General features: G+C 43.2%; 1 protein-coding gene across 1 annotated transcript in view; it reads left to right on the top strand.

Moving 5' to 3' along the window:
• The first annotated feature begins 473 nt into the window (after positions 1–473).
• The window catches only part of RCAN2 (regulator of calcineurin 2), a 263,958-nt gene continuing 248,262 nt past the window's right edge, over positions 474–16,169 (top strand). The window contains exon 1 of the mRNA XM_004267514.3: positions 474–747. The gene's annotated coding sequence lies outside the window, so the exon portion shown is untranslated. The remainder of the gene's footprint in view (positions 748–16,169) is intronic.

The following is a 16,169-nucleotide window of genomic DNA, read 5'->3' as shown; positions in this document are numbered from 1 at the left end:
CTCGACCTTTCCTCAGTTAGCCGGAGTAGGGGGGCTCCATCAGCTCAGTATTCCCCACCCACAGTTTGCTTCTCTATCAGTTTCTTCCCGGCTGTCGCTGCCCAGCCACCCTTAGCTTCAGCATCAGCCCCCTGCCCACTCCGACGCCCAAGGAAGCCACCACCCCGGCCGTGACCCCGAGGAGCCCCTCCCCCCGGGACTCCTACGGACCGTCTCCTGAACTCGGTCCCCAGAGGGTCTTCACCCCCTCCTGGGCACCGGGGCGGAGGGCAGGGGGAGTGCCCGGGAAGGGGAGTGTGTGGGGGACCGGGAAGGGCGCGGGGTCAGGCGGGAGGGGAGGAGAGGAGGCCAGACAGGGGCTCTCGGTTTCCCGGGGTCTGATTGGAGGTTGGCGCGATGAGTCGGAGCTGGGGGCGCGCCCATCTCCGCTGGCTCCTGCCAGAGCCGCCGGCTCGGCCCCTCCCCGGAGCCGCTTTGTCCCGGGTGACGGCCGCTGAGGTTGCGGCGAGGAGCGGGCGGGAGGCAGAGACCCGCGGACCCACGGAGCCGGAGCCGGAGCCCGGGAGGCGGGGCGCGCCGCGCACGGCCCCACGCCCAGGCCCGCGGGCACCGCGCCCGTCCCCGCGCGCTCTCGGCCCGGCCGCCAGGTGAGCAGCCGCGCCACGCCAGCAGTCGCCGGCTCCGCCGACCGGCAGACCGCCCAGCAGTCGCCTCAGCCTCCACCGACGCATCGCGGACGACCAGCAGGTCGGTTATGTAACGGCGCCGGCCCGCTCGTCCCGGCACCCTGTCCTGCCCTGTCCTGTCCTGCCGGGGCTGCGCGCGGCGCCCGGGCCGGGCCGGGGGACCGTGGCGGGGGGCGGCCGAGAGCGGGCGGGGTATGGGGCTGGGCCGGGGGCGGTGGCCGTGGCGGCGGGTGGTCTCCAGATCCAGTTCTCAGCTCCCGCGGCGGCCGTGAGGACCGAGGTCCCTTGACCCCCTCTAGAGGGCGCGGGTCTCAAGGAGCCCCTTCCCCAGTCCTAGTGGCCCAGGGGTTCGTCTTTCTAGTAGCAGCAGCAGGTGCATAAGTGGAGGAGCGGGAATGACGCCTGTGGTCCCTGGGACTGAGATTTGGAGAGGGGATTAGGGGAGGTGGTCTGTACGCAGAGAGCAAACGGGAAATCGGAGCCTCTTTTCCCAGTGCTTTAAGGAAAGTGCTGGGGAGGGGAAGGTGCTTTGAGACGCAGCGGACTGGGAATTGTCCTGCCTGGGATTAGCGGGCTTGGGTCATCTAAAAATAACTTCAAGTTTGAAAAGTGAAATAGAAGGGAGCGCAGTGTGCCGAGTTCCTCCTGCCTGTGGGATGCTTCTCTCTAGAAGTCACTAGAGGGAACAGGAAAATCCCAGCTGCCTGATCCCTCGGCTGCCTCCTGGTTTCACTGGTTTCCAGGGTGTCTCCGTTTGACTTTAGTTAATGATTTATTCTCCAAGGCACTGCTGTCTTTGTCTTATCCCAAAATGAATTATGGCAGAGTGCATGCTTTGAATCTTTCCTATTTAGTACGTTAGGATAGAAGTGTTCAGTGGACATCTAATGAGTCTGCTGCCTACGCTTTTTTTTTTTTTTTAAAGTATCCTTTCAGTAAAAACAAAAGTTTCTGAGCTCCCTTTAACATATATCCCACAACTGGAGATGAAAGATGCTAGAGCATTCCAGTCCACCCTTCTCTCTTCCCTAAGCCAGAATCCCACTTGTCATACGGAGGGGAGGCTTTAGGAAAAGTAGGACATTTTAAATAACGCAGCTCAACTTTCACACATATTACATCAACACAAAACACAGGCAAATGTATCACAGGCACAGGGCAACACTTGCTAACTGACCCCCTCCATTCCAGGAACACAATGAAGTAAAAAATAGAACTACCATACGACCCAGCAATCCCACTACTGGGCATATACCCTGAGAAAACCATAATTCAAAAAGAGTCATGTACCAAAATGTTCATTGCAGCTCTATTTACAATAGCCCGGACGTGGAAACAACCTAAGTGTCCATCAACAGATGAATGGATAAAGAAGATGTGGCACATATTTACAATGGAATATTACTCAGCCAGAAAAGGAAACGAAATGGGTTATTTGTAGTGAGGTGGATGGACCTAGAGTCTGTCAGAAGTAAGTCAGAAAGAGAAAAACAAATACCGTATGCTAACACATATATATGGAATCTAAGAAAAAAAAAAAAAGGTCATGAAGAACCTAGGGGTAAGATGGGAATAAAGACACAGACCTACTAGAGAATGGACTTGAGGCTATGGGGAGGGGGAAGGGTAAGCTGTGACAAAGTGAGAGAGTGGCACGGACATATATACACTACCAAACGTAAAATAGATAGCTAGTGGGAAGCAGCCGCATAGCACAGGGAGATCAGCTTGGTGGTTTGTGACCACCTAGAGGGGTGGGATAGGGAGGGTGGGAGGGAGGGAGACGCAAGAGGGAAGAGATATGGGAACATATGTATATGTATAACTGATAAGCAGAAACTAACACACCATTGTAAAGCAATTATACTCCAATAAAGATGTTAAAAAAAAAGAAAAGAAAAACCTAGAAGCTAGAAAGGATCAAGAAGCAGACAAGCATCGACTGTGGAACAAGGCAGGGGAGTGAACAGTTGGCTGCTTTTCAGTCTCCCATTGATTTCCTTTAGCCTTAGAGCTATTTTCTTAAGTACAATCAGTCACTGCGTTGAGTTAGTCTAAAATGTGAGTTGCTCTTTGCTTTCAAATCCACTGCAAATCGAATCAGCATTTACTGAGCACCTACTACTTGAGTCCAGTCCGCAGAATTTTATGAGGGAATGTGTCCTCAACTAAAGCTACAGGATCCCAAGAGCTTTCCAAATGCCTTGTTTGCAGCTCCTGCAGAACCCAACGAAATTAGGGAGGATGTGGCTCTCTCTTTCTCCAGTGATGAACAGTTAACGGACATAAGTGGGAACTTGAGAGCTTTGTCATTTGCAAGTACGCATCACATTCTTTTAAAAACTACTTGCATAATCGTTTGCAGTTAGTCATGTAGGTTATAGACATTAGCTTTATTGAGATCAACTTTGTCACTGAGGTCTCATTTTCCCATTCCTTTTATTTTCTGTACCATCCACTCAGTTTACTCAGCAGTTAATTTGTTAAGTACCTACTGTGTGCTATGTAGTCCCTGTGCCAGAGGCTACAAGAATGAGGCCCATGTTGTTCAGAAATCAATCTAGCAGAAAAGGATAAGAAAATTAAGTGATAAAGATCAGCATGGTGAGTGTTTAGTGGAGATAGGAGCAAGCTCAGTGGGAGCCCAGGGAAGAAAGGGTTCAGGGAATCTGGAAGAGCTTGCAGAGAAGTTCATGTTCAGACTGCATCTCTATAGAGAAGGAGCTAGGTGTTCCACGTTGAAAGAAAGTTCACGTTCAAAGAACTTGTAGGTGTTCTGCAGTGAGGAGGTGGCAGGAAAGTTTGGGAGGAGGTGTTTCAGTGAGCCTGGGCTATGAATATACCTTGCAGAGGAGGAGAAGCCATGCAGCCTGTATGGGAGAAATGATTTGATCTAATTCATCTTGCAAAAGTTACTTTGGAGGCGGTGAGTAGGTGGGGTTGCAAAGAGGAACGAGCTCAGATTTTAGACCACTAAAGCGGTCCAGACCAAAAACAATAAGTAAAATTAATTGTGCCTGAACCAGGTAGAATGGGGAAAGAGAAGAGAGACCTACAGAAAACCATTTCAGAGAGAGAATCAGTGGCTCTAGGTCACCAAGTGGCTGGTAGTGTGGAATGAGAAGCTTAAGATGTTTAGATAGATGGTCAGGCTTTGTACTGAGATAGGAAGTCACGGAGAATGATTAGGTTTAAGAAAGACGGGGACTTTTAACTGAAACTTTTCCTCTAAGATCAGGAATGCCCACTCTTGCCACTTTTCTTTAGTATAGTACTGGAAGTCCTAGCCATAGCATTTAGGCAAGAAAAAAAAGACATTCAAATCAGAAAGGAAGAAGTAAAACTATCTCTTTGTAAATGACATGATATTATACATAGAAAACCCTAAAGACTCTACTAAAAGACCGTTAGGACCAATAAACAAATTCAGTAAAATTGCAGGACATAAAATCAATGCACAAACATCAGTTGCATTTCTATACCCTAAAATAGCGAACTATCAGAAAGAGAAATTAAGAAAGCAATCCCATTTGTAACTGCATCTTAAAGAATAAAATACCTAGGAATAAATTTAATCAAGGGGGTGAAAGACTTGTTCCCTGAAAACTATGACAATAATGAAAGAAACTGAAGAAGACACAAATAAGTGTTGGTGAGAATGTGGAGAAAAGGGAACCCTCCTACACTGTTGGTGGGAATGTAAACTGGTGCAGCCACTATGGAAAACGGTATGGAGGTTCCTCAAAAAATTAAAAATAGAACTACCACATGATCCAGCAATCCCACTTTTGGGTATTCATCCAAAGAAAATGAAAATACTGACTTGAAAAGATATCTGCACCTCCATGTTCATTACAGCATTTTCTATACGAGCCATGATATGGAAACAGCTTAAATGGCCACTGATGGATGAGTGGATAAGGAAAATCTGGTATATGTGTATATACAATGGAATATTATTCAGCCATAAAAAGGAGACCCTGCCATTTGCAACAACATGGGTGGACCTTGATGGCATTGTGCTAAGTGAATAAGTCAGAGAAATATAAGTACTGTGTGATCTCACTTATATGTAGAGTCTAGAAAAACCAAACTCATAAATCCAGAGAATAGATTGTTGTTGCCAGAGGCAAGGGGTGGAGGATGGGCAAAATGGGTGAAGGTGGTCAAAAGGTACAAACTTCCAGTTATAAGATACGTATGTTCTGGGGGTATAATGTACAGCATGGTGACTATAGTTAACAATACTGTATTGTATATTTGAAAGTTGCTAAGACAGTAGATCTTAAAAGTTCTCATTATAAGGAAAAAAATTTGTAACTATGTAAGATGGTAGATGTCAACTAAACTTATTATGATGATCATTTCACAATATATACATACACCTAAAACTAATACAGTGTTTTATGTTAATTATATCTCAGCCAAACCGGGGGTGGGAGGGAAGGAAGTACGGTTGATCCTTGAACAACACAGGTTTGAGCTGTGATTAGCGATCACAATGTATGGAATCAAAAGACCTGGGGTTTGAGTCCTGATTCTCTCCAAACTGTTTCAGCTTCCTGCCCTTGGGTGAGTCATTGACCAATTCCTTTGTTTTCCAGGCAGAGATAGCAAGACTCAGATTTTCCTCTTAGAAGGGGGTATGTGTAGCGCCCCTAACCCCCGAGTTGTACAAGGGTCAACTATAAAATGAGAAAGAGTTGTTTTGAGAAAGGTGGGGAATTTTGACTTTGAACATCCAAATAAAAATACTCTGTAGGCACTTTTCTTTTCAAAGGTAATTTCTTCATTCCTGGTGCTAACTTCCATTCATCTGACTCACCTTCATTCCTGAGACTGTCTAGTGCTGCCTTTGGAGAAGAAGGAGATGATTTGACAGCAGGGAGTTGTTGCTGCCTTCTTCCCCCAGAGTGAAAGTATTAACTGTCAATTATCTGAACTAGTAGTAGTCATAATGGTAATAATTCAAACGGTAGCAACCATATGTACCATTTATTCAGTGCTTACTTTATGCCAAGCATAAAGAAGGTGGAGCTCTATACAGATGATCACGTTTGATCCTCATGATAACCTTACGAGGCGGATACTATTGTTATTCTCGTATGACGGTTAAGGAACCCAAGGCAAAGAGAGGGCACCTTATCTAGGCCACACAGTTAGTAAGAAGGGCACCCAGGGTTCAAGCTCAGGCAGTCTGGCCAGCACTCTGAATAGCCAGTGTGAATTAATAACCTTGAAATCATTCCTATGTAGCCTAGAATGTGTATTTTTACCCCGTGTTTGAATGTTTGTAGCTGTTGCCATAAAAGAGAATGGGAGTGAGTGAGAAGTTCTGGCCCTCATCCGGGCCCTGCACTTGATTTGTTGGGTGACCTCTGCAAAACCCCATCCCCTCTCGGGCCTTAGTTATTTTAAATCTGCATATTCATGGGGGAAGAGGTTGACTAGATGATCTCTGAAGAGTCTGGGCATTCTGAAGTCCCGCCATCCTGTCTCAAATTTTACTACTCGAGCTATAGATTTGGGTTAAAATCATGCCTGCCTGGTCCCTTTCATAATAGGAATGGGACCTGTGCCTATTCTAAGAGGATGAACTCAAGTGGTGGCCTGTCCTTAACAGCTTGATGGTAACTGGTCCATAGTGCCAGAGCTGATGGGGGTGCCTAAGGTTGCGGGAGCCCAGTTCAGGCAGGGGAAACCCAGACGAGCACCGCAGTGGGGGAATCTCCGTAGTCACTGTCCGGTTTCTGTATTTTAGATGTGTCACTTAAATTCTATGAGACTTAGTTTCCTGATCTCTGAATAATGGGGGTGATGAATACATGTGTTGTAAGGTTGTTTGTTGTAAGGATCAAAACAGATTACACAGAGCAGGCACTGCACACGAGTCTGCCCCATTGAAGATGCTCAGTGAGTGGGCGGGGGTGGGGGGGGTCCTCACCCCTGGCCACCCAGGATAGCAGACATGCAGAAAAGGGAGGTAGAGTATTTCCAAAGATAAACTCCTCCTACTTCACAGTTATGCTAAGGACCACCCTTTAGTGATCATCATTTCTCTCTCTCTCTCTCTTAGAAAGTAGTATATATTGGGAATATGAAAACACACAGCCCATTAAATACCTTTCAAAATATGCATCTCAAGTATTCATTGATAAATTACCCTCTTAGATATGAAAAAGTGTCAACATTCCACAACACACAGTTTTACACTCTTCTTTTGTCAGATAAATAGGCCAAGATTGCTGTAAAGAAATAGTATTGCTTGGGGTTGGTGGTCCTGGATTCCCCGATTACGGCACCAAACGTAAAGGAGACCGAGTGACTTCCTACTCTGTGTGTGTCTGCACATGCTGTGCTTCTAACTTGGAGAACTTTCTGCCTTTGCCTATAAAATGTTCACTGTCCTGTACCTTTTCTTTTATATTACCAACTGCCAGGTGTCATGTTGTAGGTAAAATTAATTAATCGAGTTGAGGATTTTTTCAAAAGGTGGAAGCAGACTTAAACTCAGTTGAAGCTGTTTTGAAGTCCCTTAAAACATATGTGTGATTGTGAATGGTACTTTCAAGAAGTTAAAGACAAATTTCCCAAAATAGCTCCAACTTCCTGCAGTTCAGAATGCCCACAGAAAATGTTTTCTATAGTCGGGATGGGAAGGGACTTATTTTCATATCTGTTCCCCCATATCCACTCACTTTGAAACAGGGATGAAACATGGGGTTCCTGAGCTTTGGAATGTACGCATAAGAAGATGCTGGAATGGTAGCTGTTGGACAAAAGAATTGTGTAGTTTGAGAGCTATATCCTAGTCTTTATTACCGTTGCCTTAGTTCTTTGTGGGAATCACTGCTTTACTGTCTCATGCAATTGAGATATGCCTGCTACAAAGTATTATAAGTTCTGTAAGGGCTTGAGCCATGCCTTAATACTCCTCTTACAGTGTTGGGAATAAAGTATAAAAAGTGTGGACTTGGTGTGAAACAGCCTGGCTTCACAGCCTGGCTTCACAGCCTGGCGCTGTCGCTTCCCGGCTATGTAACCTTGAGCTTCCCATTGACCTAACGGTCGCAGAAGCTGGCATTTGTTGAATGCTGCCCCTGTTCCAAACACGATGCTGAGGAGGCTGCATACGATATCTCATTTAATCCTTACAACAACTCCCCCACATGGGTATTATCATCACTATTTACAGAGGAGCACGCCTCGAGGATGGAGGGTCTGAGCCACTCAGAGCCCAGACTCTTGAGTTGCAATTTTCTTACGGGTACACTTAGGAAAATAATCCTTGATCTCCCCGCCTTACAGAGTCGTGAGGGTGCGATGCTATGGGTCTCTGAAGATGCACTGAAACACGGAATGTGTTAAGGATGATTGTCATAGTAGGGACCTCCCAAGAGATCAGATACAGTTGGGTCTGTGAGGCGAAGGAAGTCCACAATATATAAAATGCTTTTATAGAATGCACTTTTTCTTATTTTTTAATTATATTTATTTCTGAATTGAAGTATAGTTGATTTACATTGTGGTGTTAGTTTCAGGTGTACTAAAGTGATTCAGTTATACATATATATGTGTCCATCCATATATATTCTTTATCAGATTATTTTCCCATATGGATTATTACAAAATATTGAGTATAGTTCCCTGTGCTATGCAGTAGGTCCTTCTTGTGTATCTATTTTATATATAGTAATGTGTATATGTTACTCCCAAACTTCTTATTTATCCCTCACCCCTTTCCCCTTTGGAAACCGTAAGTTTGTTTTCTATGTCTGTAAGACTATTTCTGTTTTGTGCATAAGTTCATTTGTATCTTTTTTTTTAGATTCCACATATAAGTGATATCATATGGTATTTGTCTTAGAATGTATTCAGAAAACTGTATTTCCTTGCCCTGTCCTTTGGTAGTTTGTGTTATGATGCCTGTTTCTTTCAAGGGTAACTTGCTTGTTGTCAGTGCCAAGACTCAACCAGGCTGTTCCAGGAGGAAGCTGACCAGGCCATGGAACTGGGTCCTGCTGGTGAAAGGGCGGTTAGAGAGCATGGTTTACAGAGAAGAGGTAGCTGCCAGAGGGGTATTTCAGTATAAACAAGGAAGGCAGAAAGTCAAAGACAAGGTCAAGGGGGGCATAGGCATGATGTGGAGGGCAGGAAATCATCACCAGGTTTTCCATCAAGCGTGAGTGACAGGTGGGACATGGCATCTGTTCAGGAAGGCTAGAGGTATTTCTTAGTGTCTGCTGCGGTCTGTCCACTCAGCAAGAAAACCAGGGACCCTCTGCCCTGATTTTTAAAAATATTTTCTTTTTCTTAGACATACGTGCTTTCTATAAAATTTTTTGAAGACATAGAATAGTCTAACAAGAGAAAATTAAAATCACACATCTTACTCTGAGCAAATGATAATTACTAATATTTTGGTGTATTTCCTTTCAGTCTTTTTGATGTGCGTATTTTTGTGAAATCAGGATCAGCCTGAGCATAGAGTTTTGCATCCTGTGCATTTCATCTAACGTTTTAAATGACTTTTCATGTCAACAGTCTTTATGAGCATCATTTTCAGTAGCCACTCAGAATTCCCACAGATGATACTGCCCAATTCACTTACCTTCTCCCCTGTAACATTTAGATGGTTACCAATTATCCAGAATATCAAAAATAATCCTTTGATGAACATCTTTGATTGTCATTTTCTCTATATTTTGGATCATTTGCTCAGGCTAGAAGGCTAGAAGTGGAATTATTGGCTCAAATAGATGGACCTTGTTAAGGCTTTCTCTGTATTTTGACGTTGCTTTTAATGGTTTTTCCAGGAGGTTGTACTGATGAACGGTCCCACAAGCAATGTATGAGAATTTAGTTCTCACCTCTGCCCCGCTTGTAAGCACTCTTTATGTAAGGGGTGGCTGGTATTCATGCTTTTCGAAGATGACCCCCACTGCTTACCCAGCACTTCAAGGAAGTTGGGCTTTCTTTGTGGCAGTTGAGGATGGGTGGGTCAGCATCTGGTAGATTTCACATGCTTGAGCGTTTGTAGGAGAGTTGACTTGGGTGGATTAGCTTCTTTCCTGGTGGTTCTGTTATCAGAGACCTGGCATATGGATGTGTGTAACTCGAGCTAGTAAAGCTGACTTAAACTAAATAGAATGAAACAAGCTCTGCCTAAGTGAGAAATAGTTCAGTGTGCCTTTCAGATCCTGAAAAATTAACAGCAAATATGCATGTTTATTTGCCTTAGTTCTATTGTTGCTTTCCTTGGTTTTGACTGGTTCCCCTTCCACTGATGGCGGAGCCTCTGGGGCAAGCTCCAGACAGGTATGTCTGTTTTTTCACCTTCCGTGAGATGAGATACGATGCAGAGTAAATCAGTTTGAAGAAATAACTAGAATAATCAATTGGAATCTTCTTAAAAGTCACTTAAATGGTCATTATTCTAGGATTTTAATTTAATGACTAATCAAATTCATCTTTCCCCAGAAAGCCCCTGCATTCATTCTTAGGCTACCGTCAACTATGTCGATTATATTGACCCATTTATTGAGGTAAACAGCCAGCTGTGAATTATTTTCCCACATAAAATTATCTGAAATACAGGCTAAATTAATAGAATTTATTTTTATTTTGACTTCTGCAGCTAATTAAAGATAAAAGCCAAGTGATGAGGTCTGGCCAAGTGTTTTGTATAAACAAAGTACAAGTTATACTTCTCTTTTGAGGTTGAATCTTTTGTACAGAAATAAATTATTTATTTGGTTACAGGTATCATCATATGAATTTTGAAATGGAGGATGGTAAATACAGATAAATTAATGGTAGTTCAAACAAAATTTTATTTGTTTAAAAGCAAAGTCTCAGCCTTGACAAGGCAAGTGAAAGCAAAGTACTAATTCATGAATATGTTAATTTTTTCCTGCTGTGGGCATTAATGATATTCATTTGATCTTTTCTGATGTACAAACAACCATTTATAAAAAGGTTAAATTTTGGTCAGGGAGGATTCTTTTCTTATTTTTCTGTCTCTTGGTGATTTCTGTTCCACACACAGCTGTTGTTTAGTATTAAACTTCAGAATTTGACAAGGTGACATTTAGGTGAAGCTCTAAATTGAAATATTTGCTTGGTCAGATTTTCAAGGCATACCTTCTGACCTTGTGTCCAAGTGCCACAGCTCATGTGGGGATTCTTTTTTTTGATTGAAGTCTAGTTGATGTACAATGCTGTGTTAGTTTCAGGTGTACAGCACAGTGATTCAGTTATACGTACACATATATATGTATATGTATTCTTTTTCAGATTCTTTTTCTTTATAGGTTATTAGAAGATATTGAATATAGTTCCCTGTGCTATGCAGTAGGTCCTTTTTGTTTATCTATTTTATATATAATAGTGTGTATCTGTGGAGATTCTTGGCTTACAAGCTAGACCTTGGTTTGGTTCTGCCTCTTGAGATATCACGGATGGGGAGAGGGGATCTCCTTCTCGTTCTGGTTCCCAATCACGCTGAGAGGTCCGGTATCATTCTGGAAGGTCCGGAAGGTTTTTGCAGCCCCCAAAGATGTGCAGACTGATTTGGAAAGGTTGTGCTGGGTGGAGGTGAGATAAATGTTAAACCCAAACAGCCCCTAGATCCAAATTACTTTGATTCCAGCCCACAACCACTTTTTGAGGCTTGCCATGAAGCTGGAAACTGAGGACATTAAGACATTTAGGATGGCTCTAGGTGGGCTCAGTTACGTGCTAGCAAAGTCATTAATAGCTTACAAGGGGGACAGGTCACAGTGGCCCTGTGGGAGAACCCAGCTGCATGGTTTTGCCTGTGAGGCTCTGCTCCTTCAAGCTCATTTTTGTTAACCTAAACAGGTCCCCGGAGGCCACAGGGACAAGCCCTGGAGGAAATGACCCTGTATTATTCATGAGATGGCCTTCACACTCTCCACCTGTGGGAATCTCCACGTGGAGTGGTTCCTTGTGAGTCTTCTAGTTTTATTCTTTAAAAATTGCTTTTAAAATCTCATATTTAATGATACTTATCACAAGGACTTTGTCAGGAGTGAGACGGACCAAACATATACCATGCTTTCAGTACTTCTTCTCACCTTTAATTTAACCTCTTCCCCCCAGATCAACCATTATGAGGTCCTCACGACCATACCTGGCTATTGTCTTACAATTCAAGCCAACGTGCGATACTCTGTGAAGGTTATTTTATCCGAACGAAATCAGAAGTACCTTAGTGGCAATCCAGTCCTGGGGCTTTTTGTGGCAGTATAAATTTCGAGGGCATATCTTTATAGGAAAGAAAATCCAAGGATGACAAAGGTTAGAGATGTTTACCTAACTGGTGTTTGGGGCTGTTTTCAGTGTATCTGGAGGCCTGACATGGTGGATTTCCCAAATGATCATGACAGCAGCCTTCCTGCTTTGCCCCCCATCCACCAGGAGCTCTCTTTGAATTACTCCATTTCCAGAGGAGTGACTCCAGATCGTGGCAGAATCCTCGCTCTGACTCAGTTTGGGAACTTTCCCTTTAGAATCTGTCCCTAAATTCTTCTCAGACACCCTCATTTCATTGACCCGAAGGTTTTGAAAAACTAAAATAATACTTCTTCCTTCCAGAAGAATGGAAAAACAGATAAAGACAGAGATATTCTTCCTCCTGCAAAAAAAGAGGAGCGATGTTCAGTCAGGAGAACATAAAACACTTAGCTAAAGGATAATATTTTTAATATGAAAAAAAAAAGAACCTAGTAGTTATTTGAGGTCATCCAGATAGATGTAAGAACATCTAGTAGAAATGGTTCATTATCTGGTTTGGTGAGAGATCATCTCTGAGATAATGGTTTTCTTTGCCAGATGATTTTTATTCAGTTTTCATTATTCCTTTTTTGATTAGGCCAGCCCTTTTAGTGATTTTCCAAACTATCAGTGAAATGATGTCTCTTGTTGCTTTTGGGCTTCTACTCTTGAGGTATTTGTATGCAGCCTTTGTGATATCCTAGTCATTGCTGAAACAAACCATTCTTATACTCTTTTCTCATCCTAGGATTGACAGTGGTTTATTTTTAAGACAATATGCTAATAGCATGAAGAACTTATTCTTCTTTCATTGTAGAGTTTCTGTCAGTCCTGTTGTCAATCATGTCAATGTAAAGCTGTCAAATATACACATTTCTTTTCCTAATTGCAAATTGACTTTTTATGGCTACTTATTAGAGAACCCCAGGAGACCAATAGTAATAATTAAGCCATGACTGCTAGAGACCAGATATTATTTCTTCAGCTTCCTTTTCAAATAAATAATGAACCATCAGGTTGTTTATAAATAAATCAAACGTCCCTATAATAAATAACAAACTAAAAATTAGTTGCATACAATTTACAGATATAGGATGCTGTCGAAATTCTAGACATAATAGTCATCAGAATGAGGACATTTTTACTAATGAGAACTAATTTACGGCACACGGCAACTGTATAAAATTATAATTGGACCATCTCCTATCTCTGCTTCTTGAAGTTCTAGTCTTTTTTCTGCCAGGGAGGAAGACATTTTCCTCTACCTTTCTAGTTTCTTCTGGCAGGTCTAAGAATTAGGTGGACGTGAGACAGACTAACAGGAGAAAATGAAACAAAAGTTTAATAACATGTGTACCTGTGAGAGACCCAGGAAAACTGAATAACTCGCCAAAATGGCCGAAACCCTCACCTTCAGCTAAAGACAAAAGAGGATGTTGGGGGTGATGGTTTGGGACCTCAACAGGGAGGATGGCGATTCACATGAAGATGGAAAAGCAAACGTTTGCTGGGTCATGCGGACTCAGTGGGACACAGAATGGACTGTGATCTTCAAGAGTTTCCGCCCCTACACTTAGCCCGTATTCTTTGCAGATATTTCTGGTGACAGTATATTCCTGTAACAGGCCCTCTATCTAAATTCTTCAGGCAGTTAGGGAGAGGGTCAAAGTTTCTTCCTGAGTGTTTTGGTCCTTGATTGTTTCCAGCTGGAAATAATCTCCATGCCAAAGAGTCATGGAGTGGCAAGTTTTGTTGCCCTGCGCTTCAGGTTCTATCTTTTCCAGGTTTCCTCAATCCCTGAATCCTCAGCAGAGCCATCAGTCTTTTTTTTTTTTTTTGTATCTGTATTACGGCATATACATAGTCTAACCTTTATAGCTCATTCACTCATGTATTCATTCATTCATTCATTTGTTCACCCCTACTCTGTACCAGGTGTGGTGCTAGCCTCTGGGGTATAGAAACCAGTAGAACATAGCCCCCGTCTTTAGTGAAGCTTAGAGTCTAAGCTTTCAGCTTTCTTCTTGTTTACCTACCTCTCCTCTGGATGGTAAGTGCCCTGAGGGTGAAGACCATTTTGTGATTCCCCCCCCATATGGGGGGCACCCCACCTTGCATATGGTGGGCACCCAGTCAGTGGTAAGATGAACTGACCACTGGATCCATCCTAAAGAATTCGGAAGCACAAGATTGATGGTTGAACACTTTCAAATGTTTCTAAAGCCTTTCTCCTCCTCCCCCAATTGTTTAACTGTAAAAATAAGTAATTCCACAAGAATTGGGGGTGGCCAAAAAGTTTGTTCGGGTTTTTGTAAGATGTAAAAAACCCGAATGAACTTTTGGGCCAACCCAGTAAGTTTGACGCCTTTCACTTTGTCCAAGGGCCCCTTGTTCTCAGAATCTGCTCTAGTGCCACATCCGTATTACATATCAAAGCACAAGTGTGATTGGTAGCCTTGTCTGAACCCCCCCCCCCCCACCTCCGGGGCAGTCATAGGAAAGGCTTCCACCTCTGACTCAAATTCTTTTGAAATGCTTCTGTTTTGGTATGCGAGTGCATCCTTCCCTCTTTTTGCGGAGCTTGGACATCAAGTAACCGAGCAGGAATGACTGTGGCTGTTGATTGAGCACCTATGAAGCACCAGGCATTGGGCCAAGCACCTTCCACATGTTATCACACAGTCTTCTCAACATCCCAGTGAGGTAGGTTCCATTTTTATCCCGGTTTATCTAGGCAAGGAGATTGAGGCTCAGGGAAGTTGAGTAACTTGTCTAAGGTCTTACAGGCAAGAAGTGACGGAGCCAGGACTCACCAATGGTCTCTTTGCTTCTCTTGCCCACCACTGCTCGTCAGAGTGGGATTCATAGGGGCGTTCATGGGGGAGGGGCATAGGACTTCTGAATGGTAACATTGAAATTTTACGGGTTTTTTCCAGTGGTAATCTGAAATAATATTAGCACATTCTGGATCATCCAGATGACCAGCGTGTAATGAATAATACTGACACATGATTTTGGTGCCTGAATTTGTGCTTTTTATTTACAATCCAGTTGGTGCCAATACTACTTCAGTTGCCGTGGGCTTATGGAAATGAACCGGTGGACTTAACGATGTAACTTGCCTTCAGCGAAGGCCACGTGATGGTCCAGTAATGTTTAATTTTGCTGTGAATGAAGACATGGGGGAGGAGGGTCCTACTGCAAAGTGGGTGGTGAGTGCATGCTGAACTCTGAACACCTGCCTTACGGTTTTTGGTACCAGAATCATAATGAGGATGGAGGATTACATTTAGCAAAACATCATCCTCTGAATAGTAAGTCAGTGTTGTTAGTTTGAATTGGATTGGTTTTAAAATTTCATTTGTATTTTGTTAGAGCATTTAGTTGCAGTTTGATGGTTTTAGAGGAGTTGAAACTGTAAGACTCAGCTTTATGTCTGTACATATTTAAGTATCATTATAGAGAAAACCATTTAAGTCAAAATTGGGAGGGAAGTCAGGGTGATTTTTTGTTTCCTAAAAAAAGTGGTCATACATTTTTCAAATGTGAGCAAACTAAATGCCTCTGCACTCTGCCTCTGCATGATGAAAACTTTCCCCACAAAGATATGCTCTTCCACTCACTGGGGGTCTAGCCTGCCCGAGTCCTTCTTTTGGGATAAGGCATTGACATTTCCTTTCAACCTGAAAATAGAGTCTGGGAAGGTTAAGGTCTGACCTTGGGAGAAACTCTCCGTTGCTGTGGTTCTCCTGGGACTGGCCCTGTCAATCAAGGTGCCTTTGGACTCTTTGTCATTCTTGGTCCTGACTCTGATGACTGACAGTTGTGTATGCACATCACCCATGGTTTGTAAGCATTTTCTCATCACCACCATAAAGATTTGTGAATAGGGCTAGGGAGTGGTACCAGCCCCACATAGGTGGAGAAGATAATGACAATGTAATGGGATTTAAAAGGCTTCTGGTTTGAAAGATCTCTGAGTCTGTCCAAAATGACTACATCAGTTACTGTTTTGGGTGAAGAAAAGGAAAGCCCTGTTAAATGCAGACACTCAGAGAGAAGGTAATGTATGACTGTATATTTATCCTTAGTGCTTTAGTATTGTTTCTGACGATTCCTAGTAAGATTTTGGAGCACTGGAACAGAGGACAGTGAGTTTGATGCAAAGAGAGGAGAGGAGGGCTT

The sequence above is a fragment of the Orcinus orca genome, chromosome 10, assembly GCF_937001465.1.
Source record: "Orcinus orca chromosome 10, mOrcOrc1.1, whole genome shotgun sequence".
Classification (NCBI taxonomy): domain Eukaryota; kingdom Metazoa; phylum Chordata; class Mammalia; order Artiodactyla; family Delphinidae; genus Orcinus; species Orcinus orca.
Note: the sequence above shows the minus strand (reverse complement) of the source record. Positions and strands in the feature narration are given on the sequence as shown.